The sequence below is a fragment of the Pungitius pungitius genome, chromosome 18 (genome assembly GCF_949316345.1).
Source record: "Pungitius pungitius chromosome 18, fPunPun2.1, whole genome shotgun sequence".
In the NCBI taxonomy this organism is placed as follows: Eukaryota; Metazoa; Chordata; class Actinopteri; order Perciformes; family Gasterosteidae; genus Pungitius; species Pungitius pungitius.
In genome coordinates, this window is record NC_084917.1 from 2,623,932 (window position 1) to 2,635,718 (window position 11,787).

Genomic DNA, 11,787 nt, shown 5'->3' on the forward strand with positions numbered 1-11,787 from the left:
GTGTCTCTTTCTCTCCACCTGCCGGAGACATCAGGTCACATCAGGTCACATGATTAGGAATCGGGACGGGATTTTCGTTGATGATTTAGGGGCTGAGCAACAAATGACAACGCCGATAAATAATCGCCTCGTACGGCCGTTACGACGGGCTGACATTTGAGTATTTAATTATCAGAGCAAGATTACAACGTCCAAGTGAGTGGGGGGGAAAAAAAACTCCTATGATGCCAGTGAAGGTAGCATCGCATGGGAGTTAAGTGGCCGTTTCAATAAAACCAGAAACGACTCTTTCAGCTGGAGTGGCCGCACTGGCACGACACGTTTAACACTGAAATCAACAAACCATACAGTTTGTTAATTGTTCATTTTATTAGACTAAATAATTAATTAGTTTGACTATTAAGGAATACGAGAATATTTTCAAATCATCTGTAAAGTCAATCAGTCAATCAGTCTGCATCGCTAAGTGTGTGTGTGTGTGTGAGTGTGTGAGTGTGCGAGTGTGGAAAAGAGTTTTATTCTAAGTGCAAATATTTTCCAAGCTCTCAACACAAACACCTTAAGAAGCAGTGATCATTTCTGCTTTTTGACATCAAAACATAAAGTTGCATATCTCTCTGTCTGATCCCACCCCCCCCCCCGCTTCCTCTCAACGACAGTGACTATGTTTTCATGGTCTGTGATGGTATGAAGTCTACAAGCGCAGGGAAAAACATCTTCTCTGTATTTCATGACATCACATCCTGAAAACTAATTCAATTCAGCGAGGGAAAGTCAAATTAAAATGCATACAATGCAAAATGATGATTTTTTTTTTCATTTTTTATCACAAGCCTACTTCTACGGCTCCAATCACTGTCAACTTTGCACGCGAGGCCTCAATTGTCCAAGAAACACACATCTCTGTGCAATCATTCTCCAGAAGAGGATGAGCCCCGTGGAGCCGCTCAACTTCAACTTCATTCCAACCGCAGAGCCGCCGCGTCCACGGGGGGTGAAATGCGTCACATTCCCTCCCTGCAGGTGGACGGCAGCCTCCTCACATGCGGCACGAGCACACGCCGTCCCTCCTTATTGTCTTTTTTTTTTTTTTTTCTTATCTCGAGAAGAAATCCAATTATATGCCAGAGCTGCTAAGCGGCATCCATTATAATTCAGCTAATATTAGCTCTGCCGTGAAGCCAGGGGGCGTGTGAACCTCTCAGAGTACCTGAAATTTAAATAATCCATATAAATTAAGGCAGTGCCCGGCTCGACGTTGCAGACACCCACCTGCTGCTTGTTCTCCTTGGAGTAGGGCAGCATGGTGGACACATGGAACATGAGCTCATGGCCCTGGTACACCGTGTAGATGGACTTCATTCCCGTAGTGTCGTCTGCAGGAGGAGACACACAACAGAGAGGGACAAAAGGTGTCGGCATGCTTCAACGGTGCTTTTTTTTTTCGCTCCAGAGAGGACGGAGGAGCTCCCTTACTCTTGGTGTCCAGCCCGCCGCGGTAGCCGGCCCACCCCTGCAGCGTGACGGCGTCCCCCAGCAGCGTGAGGAACTTGTCGAAGCTCTCGCTCCCCGTCTCTGAAAAACAAAGATCACGGGGATTTTACTTCATGCGTCCCATTTTTTGGGGGGTATTCGCGGCCTTGCCATGAGTTTTCTGAGAAGATAGTAAAAAAAAAAACACTTGTCACCAGCAGGCAGTGGTCAACTTTGCACAAGTGATGATCGATTGAAATGTCATATCCTGTCTGTTCAATCTGTGCATAAATGATACAAGAAACACAGGTTGTGTGCAGAATATTTTACCGCTAAGCTAAACAAAGCGGCAGACACCTCCAGAGCCATCCGGAAGGTGCAAATACAGATCTTCTCGCGAAAAACTCTTGGCAAGGCGGCGCATTCATTCCAAGCGTCGGACCAACCCTTAAAAACAGGCACGAACAAGTTGGCAGAGATTTACCGTTGCTAAACATCTCGTCGTCCGTGAGCTGCCCGTCTTTGGCAAACAGGACGCCGAATTTAAAGTTGACGGAACCCTACAAACACGAGGCTGGGTTAAACGATTTTTTTTTTTTAAAAACCAGACAGAGCATCAACAGGGTGCGATGCGAGGGTGGATTAGCGGAAGGAAACCAAACCAAAGGGCAATGAAATAAGCAGTTGGAGAGAGCAGTGTCGTCCCATACCTCCTGTTCCTCCAGCACCAGCAGATCCTGGAGAGAGAGGACATTTCATTATGGAGCTATGGACTCACGCGCTCCAGAGGTCCAGCCCTGAGGGCAACGGACGGCTTTAGACGCCGCAGGTCGAGCGCGGCACCAAAACGTGTCATGTCAACAGCGGGGGGGGGCCCAGAGTCTCACCTTCTGGATCTCCGGGTTCAGGATTTCCCTGGGGCCCTTCTCGAACCTGTCCATGTTCATCGCACTTAAAGCAGGGGGGGGGGGGGGGGGGTTGGAGAGAGAAGTGTGTTTAGGTTCGATGGAAGACTGAAATTTCTCCTGCTTGTACCTACAGTTCCAGACTGACGAGCATCTCCCGTTTCCTGCACCTTGTTGTTGTTATAAACTGTTTATAAGGTCACTCTGAATGCTGAGTAGTGATTGAACCACTTTTATATGATGGGTGGTTCTAATTTGTGGAGCCAAACATCCTCTGGTTACAGCTTCTCAAATGTTAAAACATACTGTATATATATATATATATATATTTTTTTTTTTGGGGGGGGGGGGGGGGGGGGACTGTTGATCAGACAAAAGAGACAAAAGAGACTGTTGATCAGACAAAAGAAGTCTGCATTAAAGACTATATAACTAAAAACAATTTCAGTCTGGTGGCTAATATGTTTGCACCTAAGATTAAAGTTAAAAATGTTGTTTTTATTGATTTGCTGTCAGTCATAACTGACCTACAATAACAATTCTCAGGCGTGTTTTTTTTTTTAAGGGAGGGAGTAAACTGCGCCGCTCTCGAGCCGCAGGGCTTCTCACCTCAGGATGGACTTGACTGATAGTGTTTTGGTCGGGCTGTACGGGAGGCTGATCTTCAGGGTGCCCTGAATAAAAAAAAAAATCAGAGATTACGCACTCATCCGCTGCTCCTCTGAGGAATGACGCACTGTAATCTGTTGCGTTGTCGCCTATTTCATGCATTCAAAAGGTATTTTTTTCCCCCCCCCCCAATCATTGGTGGGAGGAATACAGAGGACGGGGGTTAAAACGGAGCAGAACAAAGTCGTTCTGCGACAACATCCTGTGGCCCCCGAGAGTCTGACAGAAACAAGACGAATCAATGCGGCCAGGCAGCGGAGGTGCGCCGCGCTAATCGCGTTCCAGATGAGGCCCGAAGGCCCAAATTAAATCCAAGTGCATCATCGGTCGCGAAGCCCAGTCGTCTCACTGAGACACAAAACGCACGGCGGCTCCAAGGCGAGGTGCAATAGGTCGTTTTGTTTCGCTTCGTGTTTAAATGCGCTTAAAAAAAAACAACAAAAAAAACATGTAATACATCGTCCAATAAACGGTGCAGATGTTTAAGCTTAATTTGTTGTTCGGTCGTCTCTGCTCTCCTCCTGTTTGTGGAGGAGCCAGTGAGGCGGCGCTTTATTCTTCCCTTATAGCTCCATGACGGAAATGTGAAGATGACGCGGCGCCTTCTTTCATACAGTGACCCATTAAAACCCTCACATTTCCACGGTGGCCTTTTTGGAAGGGGCCCCTCCTTGTAAATAGACATTTTTCCCCTCAGAACCATTTCTTTTGACACTTTAAACGCATTTTGCTGGTGGTTCTTCTGAACTTGCATTAAAAAAAATGTCCTGTGGCGTTTTCTTGTGACGTCATTTTTACATTCATGAAATGCATTGCGTACATCCTTGAGGGTCCAACAAATGTGCATCCTATGAATGCACTTCCCTTTTCCTCCTCCACAACAAAACAAACCTCACCGGAAACCTTAAAGCTGATTTCGGGACTCTCATAAAGGGTCCGAGTACCCCCCCCCCCCCCCCCCTCCCCCCTTTCTGCTGGCATGACCTCACCGTCTTTCTCCAGAGGATGGCTCTGTACTGAGGAACCCGCTGGTTGTTCTGGTCCGAAAGGACCACTGACATGTAGAAGGGGTTCTTCTCTGCATCGGTACCCACGTAGTTCTGATGGACTGGAGGGGGGGGGGGACACGAGATAACACACAGACACAATTAGACGTGGGCATCTGGTCCGTCTCTCGCTGCCTGCACGCTCCACCCGACAAAGATCTCCACCGCGCGGTCGCACAATCACGCCGCTGCGTCTTCGGTTGACCGGGCAACATCTCAGCATCATCTGCTGAGCAGGCCTCCAAACCCAATTAGACGAATCGCGGCCCTTCTCTTTGTCCTGCTTCTCTTTCTCCAATACGCAGGCTGCGAGGCGCAGACGGCTCGGCTGAAGTCCCAAAAAAAAAAAAAAAAAAACGGGTCGAGCCAACCGTCTGCTCGTCCGTGATCGGACCCTCGCAATCACCTCCGTCCTTTACCTCGCCCCGTCCTCCCTGGTGAGGATGACGAGGGTCCATCGGTGAAGGCAACGGCCCGATCTCTTCTTCTAGAGAGTGGTTGGGACTCTCTCCAGGGAGGGGGGTGGGGGGTGGGGGGAGGATACGGCTGGATGCTAACACGTTTTGGCCTTGAATGAAGAGCATGTGTCAGCGTGAGGACGAGGCTGACTTCATCAGAGAAGAAGTGCCCCGTGGAACCAAAGAAGAAAACGTTTTATTTTCTGTCCCTCACCCCGACCCCAATGATTCCTCCCTCCACCCTTCCCCTTCTGATTGAGTTTTTTTTTTTTTTTTTTAAACACAACAGAGCAGCGCTTACCTTTTCCCAGAAAGTATTTGAAGAACCATCTGGTGTGGTACTCTGGGTTCTCCAGGTGGACATCGGTTCTCCTCCAGGTTCCTGGCGTGTAGTCCAACGCCTGAAACATCAGTAGACTTAAAGCTACGATGTCATGTTTTGTGATCTCAAATGTAGCTTCATATCTAGAAATGTACATCGGCCTTTAATGCTGGACGTTGTGAAACAAATACACACTTTATTTATTTATCTAATCATCATTATGACGGTATTCACAATACATCCGAATGCATTGAATCCTACGCCCTGTCGGGGTTGATAATTTTGTAAATCCACAAGTGCCACTAAACAGAGACAATGACATCATGTGTGCAGAAGGAGAAGGGCGTAATATTGGATTGACCTCATCCGACGAGCCGTTCTCCACCCTGAAGCGCCCTGCCCTCTGAATGGCCCCATCTGCGTCACTCGAAATCAGCTGAAGGGAGACGGAGAGACAACAGACGGAGGCAGGGCGTGCTTAATATTAGACATGTGACGAACCGGGGACTCGCGCCGGGCCTCAAATGAGCCCGGACGGAAACACATAAAGAGGTGATCACCGAAGAAGAAAATGATAAAATAAAATAAAAAAGGAGAAAACGAGGCGGACAAATCGCCTCCATGCGACAACAGCGGCGTGACGCCAACAAATAGATCCGTCCTCAGCCGTAGATTTATAACCACCGCCGCCGCCGCCACAATTTTCCGCCATCGATAATTGCTCAAGGCTTTGCAATTACTCCTCCGACTCACTTCAATGTAAAAAAAAAAAAACGGTTTTATAATGTATTTTTCTCTCTCTCGCATCCGTAACCCTCCGTACTTATCGCCCCAATTATCTGTCTCTGACTCACTTCTCTTTGCTGGGACAGAATCCGTTCCCTGTAATACATACAAATTAAAGTAATGGTCGCGCAGAAAACTCATCGACAATCCACTTATCGGCAATTTTTCCCGGGAAAAATTGAATGAGATTCAGGCATACGTCTAGACAACCTGATTGAAACTGAGCGGACGGCTCCCTTTGACGTAGAGGTTTGTTACCTGGCAGGTAACGCTCCTTCGATGAATAAATAATGACATGTTACATGTGATAGCTCGACACCTTTCTTCCTCATTCTGGATACAACGAACCCCCTTCAACTTCTTCGGTTTCCTTCTCATCTCCCCCCCCCCCCTTCCACCGTCACACTGAATGATGCTTTGTTGCCAGGCAACGGATCGCAGTCTCTCCTCCCTTGTTGCCACCCCTCCCCTCCTCTCCTCCCTGCGTCTTTTACCTCTTCTTTGACTGCCTTGACTGTTGAACTCTATTTATTTTTTTGTGTGCTTCCCCTCGCCGATAGAGGTCTCTGCTCCACCGACGTGAACGTTTAACAAAAAAAAAGAAAACGGAAAGAGTTGGCAGTGTTTGGCCTGCTCGCGCTGGGATACGTCCAGATGGCCTGAAACGGTCCGGCGGGGGCCAGGCGAAAAGAGGAAGTTCTTCGGAGGAGGATAAACATGATAAATGTACCTCTTAGTTGAACTGACTTCTAGGAAGTACACGGACACAATGAAACCAGGGCAGCAACTAAAGAATATTTTCATTATTGAATGACGGGTCGATTATTGTCCGGCCTGACAGTTTGGTTCATAGAACGTCAGAACATATCGGAACATTTATTTTTTTCCGGGCATCATTGATCGAAGCGGTTTGCAGATTATTTTTCCGTGGATCTCTGCAACAAAATCCTTTTTAAATTAGTCATGTTGTAAGAAGCGTTTCTATTTATACGACACTGACTTCACACGCCCCCATGCAAAGGAAAGCTCTGCTTGGATTCCCCTCCCCTCGGTATACGGTGCGTAATAAGAGAATAGAACCCAGCCAAGCGGGTTTACTGCAGGTGTGAAGCCCTGATAAACCGAGGAGGTTTCTGTGCAATAATTGGCTGCGTCTTAAGAGAGGCTGCAGGAAATACTGCCTTCTCCTCCCTCCGTATACATATTAAATCGGGCTGAATTATGCTTTCTGCTTACTTCCTGGTGCGGTGGTGTGTGTGAGTGTGTGTGTTTATGCGTTGGTGAATAAGGTCTCCGTTCAAATTTGGGTGCGTTTGCCCATGAATTGGAAAGCAAACGTCGAAGCAATGGGGGGGCCGATCTCCTTCCATTCCTCCTGCCTCCTGCAACATTAACTGTCCAATCGCAGGACAATGGAGGAAAGGGAGTGCGCCGCCTCCGTGGTGTATACTGAAAAACTGTGTGACGTTCTGGATTTAATGCGATGTTTAGGTACGTTTTTGCACATCCGTCAATGAATTGGCTTATCTTGGATTTTTTTTCGGGGTGAAAGAATGAAAAATGGCAGGAGAAAGGAGCCATTACTGTAAGCGCTATGAGGAGTCTGTGTGTGTGTGTGTGTGTGTGTGTGTGTGCGGCTTTTAAATCTAACAACAGAAGAGCGGCAAAGAAGGAAAAGCTGCACTCCAACGATTCCCCAGTGGGGGAACTGGGGAGACAGGGAAGGGGCGGGGGGGGGGGGGGGGGGGGGGTGATGCTTCTATGCTTTAACAAACAACCCATAAAACTGCTGCACCTCTGCCAGGGAAGCAATAGTGGAGGGATTGTGCAGGGAGGAGGAAAAGGAAAGAAATAAATAAAAGAGGGAATCAAACAAATAGAGAGAAGGGGACAGGATGAAGGATGAGGTCGCAGGGGAAGAGAGGGGAAAAAGCACTGTGTAATGACAACAAAAAGCCCGGGTGATAAAAGAATAATAGGCGTCTCCACAAAGCGTAACCCCGCGGGAGCATTATAAACAGGGAATGGATGCACACACACACGCACACACACTTAAACAGCTCCCATTTAAGGGCATGACTTGAACATTTCACAAACCCAATCGAGCTCACGGCGTACTCTGAGAGCCTCTGATTTTCCCCAGGGACACAAGTGTGTGTGTGTCTGTGTGTGTGTGTGTGTGTGTGTGTGTCTTGAGGTTTTAAATCATCGATACTTTTGTGACTGCTGATAGATAATTGATCTCATCAGTGGGCCTGTTCATGCACGCTCACAGACCAGGAAGGCAGAGAACACCGAGGCGTCGCAGCGTCAGGGCGGGAGAGGGAGGGGGGCGGAGTGTGGACGGGGAGGGGGGTATGGGGGGGGGTGAAGAGAGCCAGGTGCATAGTCATATAAAAGGAAGATATTCATCGAGAAAATGAATAACGAAAGAGGATGTTTCTTCATCTACAGGGAAAGTGGCTCTTTGAGTCTGAAGGACATGGACGGGATGATTACCAAAGTGTAACTTCATCCCTCATGATGAAATCATACCCGCTAGTCCTGCCCTGGAAATACAAATATTAAAGTGTAAATCTAACCATGACCAAGCATGTTTATAGTTGTTATGGGTATTTGAACCAATCATGTTTTTTTATTACCTTGCTAATCCCAGACTTTCCAACCAAATCATAGTTTTAGCCTATAATGATAATGAATGGCAGGCAATTAGAATTGGAACAGTTTAAGTTTCATATAATCCAAATGAGTGTGGTTTTTATTTTTATTTTCCAGGGGCCTTGTTGTGTGCTGACGATAGAACAAATAAAAAGGAATCCCATCACAAGATCAAAAGCCACAATGAACTACTCACAAATATTGACTCTGTAGTTAAAGCCTGAATCATCTGTGCCGAAGACGTCCACTGTGTTTTTAATGGTTTCCTTTCCTCTGACAACAATGAAGCTCTTTGTGTATCTAGAGCTTGGTTCCGCTGTGCCGGGGTAAAATAAAGAAGCCCTTTGGCGTGGCGTGAGCCCCCCCCCCCCCCCCCCCGCGATGCTGTTGATTCATGCACAGCAACACTGGTGAGATGACAGGGCGGAGGCATCCGGGGCGGGGGTCCCACCAGCATGAGGCACCCTCCAGATCGGCGCAGATTCGGGCAAGATGCTGCAGTGACGCCTGGGATCAGCTGCCTCAATAGATGGTTGGTCACGTGTCAGAGAAGAATAGCAGCGGGAGGAGAGATGATGACACCTTTTATACATTTATATTTTCCTGCAATTAGAAACTCGCCCGCCCCTATAGAAAACCAAATAAAGACAAAAGGTCCTCTCAGAACACCAGGAGGAGAAAAGAGGAACCAGATTTTATCACAGACTTTGACTCGTGTGTCGGAATCTACAGTTTGGGGAAATTTGACAAAAGGTCATTTTATTTGAACGTCGAAACCAAATTCAAAGCATGACCCCGAATGATCTTGTAATGGCAATTTGTGACCACGGACAAAACACACACACACACACACACACACACACACACACACACACACACACACACACACACACACACACACACACACACACACACACACACACACACACACACACAGAGACAGACAGACAGACACGTGCAGAGAGTGGGAATAAATTCAGTGTGACGGTGCAGTCAAAAGCCCTCGAGGCAGTGACAGCAACGCTGGCAGGCAGGTGGGAGTGGAGCAGTCTGCTCACCAGTCACTGTGCAAGACTGACAGCTAACCTCTCCACACAATGTCTCTCACACACACACACACACACACACGCGCGCACTGTTGACATTTCCCAGACGGCCTCTCGACCATCCCCTCGCCGCCTTCCTCTCGGATAAATAAAATTCATGTAAAAAAGAATCCCTGCCGCCCCTGCGAGCTGTTGCATCAGGACGATGCGGGTTGAACCGCTGCGGGTTTCTGCTTCAACGGCAAACGCACAACTCAGTGACACCCAGAGTGTGTGTGTGTGTGTGTGTGCGTGTGGTTAATACACACACACACACACACACACAGCTGATAAACCACACCTGCCTTTAACTCATACAATTCAATCAGTCCGGCGAACTGGTGGATGGGTAAATATTCCACCTCTGGATCCTCTCGACCTTTCGACAACAAAATAAAAAGCTAAGTCACTGAAAGCCTTTTTGCTGAAAGGCTAAACAACCATTGCAGCGGGTCAAAAGGATGCTGGTTTGAATCTGCTCGTGTTTGGACAGTTCTTTTAAAAGCGCGGGAACGCGATGGAGTTCTCGTCGTGTCTGGTGGAGACGCAGCACAAGCGAGGGAGGGATTCGGTGTGATGGAGGAGGCATTTTTCATTATCTGTCACTATTATTATCTTTCCCAATGAGAAAAAGGACATTGTCGAAAAGTGGTACGTTGAGTGTGGCAAAAGCCGGCCACTTTTAATTATGTGTAATTATATATATATATATAATACTCTTTCTCAATATACACTTTATAATTGAGAGAATCGACATGATTTAGCGTTTCTCTCAGCTTGAATTCAGTCAATAGTCAAACATTTCTTTGAGAGTTTAGGTTGGTGATATAAATGGTTTCTACATATATTTTAGCTGGTAACAAAAACAATGGATTTTATAGTTGAAAAAAAAAAAAAAAAACGCGCGGTGCTTTGACACAGTCGACAAAAAACACTTTCCCTTGTAGGTTCACACAGTCGATTATCGCGCTCTTTCACACAACACTCACAGAGCAGGGTCGAGGACCCAAAGATGATTGGTGTAACGGAAGCTCGGCATCATGCGCTCATTATCCCCGATGTTCTCTTCCGAAGATCAAGGTTTATCAAGCGCCGTCTTTCATTGGCCATTATCCACTTACTGCTCCATCAAACATGCCACGCGGCCCTCTTTCCTCCCTCGGGGAATACTTAAAAACACACTCACACTGGAAAGGATTATTCTTTAAAGGCCTTTCTGTGAGTTTTTTTTTTGTTTGTTGGTATTACATTTAAATATCTCTGATTAAAGCCAATTCCTTCTATTTAAAAACCACCATGGTGGTGGTACTGACTTCTTTGCACTTTTAGTCCTTAAAACCACCAAGAACGCTGCGTTTGTTGCAGGTCAACGTAAAAACAGGAGGCTCCAGAGCCGTTGGCAATTAAAACATTCAATGTCTACTTTATGTTGATCTCCGCCAGGGAGCCAGCAGGAGATGCTCTTCGTTTGGCATGAGGAAGGGAAGCGGGGAGGGGAAACGGCTAGTCGGACTTGGTTCTTGCCGTCGGAAATGAGTCGGTAAGTACGTACTAGATCCGAGCACAAAGCGGACCCTTAAAATCCTGAGGGGAATATAGAGAGCCCTGCTGCTGGTTTCCCAATCTCTCTGCTAAGCTAATCTAATCACCTGCCAACTCAGGCTTAAATTTTATTAAACCGATCCGCTTATCCAACTCTCAGCAGGAAACCGTACCAGCATTTACACTTTAGTCCACCAAATACCCACAAGAAAAATCATTGGGTTGCAAAGCATAAAAAATAAGAGTAAAAAAACAAAATCAGCATAGTAACAAGTAAGACAACTATTTAAACTGTGATCGCTACATATGTTTTCCACTCAATCAGGCAGTTAGATGTCGCAATTCATAAATCAATAATGAATGACAATTATCTAATTGACAATGAGGTCAATTGAGGTCAATTTTCAGGGCCGGTGCCTCTTCTCAACCACATCAACACCCCACCTGTTTTCATCCGTTACACCAATTTACCAACCCGGATCACGGCGGACCCCCCTCAGCCTTCATCTGACGTTCCAGTGATGCATAAGACGCCAAGATGAAGAAGTCCTAAAGCATTTAGCGCTGAGGGAGCGCCGAGGCTATCGGTTCATTAATGCCGGCTCACACTCTCTCTTTGTGTTTCACACACACACACACACCCACACACACACGCACACACACACACGACACACACACACACACACACACAGCAGCATTGTGCGTGTTGTCAGTCTGCGAGTGCAGATAGGCGGCATGTGGTTTCTCTTTAGCTCCTAATCAGTCGCACGCGTGGCGAGCGCCACTAGTGGGACAACCCACAACACGTCGCCGGTAGGAAGTACGATTGCGGTGTGACCCCCG

The 11,787-nt window shown here is 47.1% G+C and overlaps 1 protein-coding gene across 1 annotated transcript in view; it reads right to left on the reverse strand.

The window, feature by feature from the left end:
- rpl7a (ribosomal protein L7a) overlaps positions 1-11,787 on the reverse strand; it is a 54,624-nt gene that overhangs the window by 36,663 nt on the left and 6,174 nt on the right. The gene's annotated exons all lie outside the window — the stretch shown is intronic.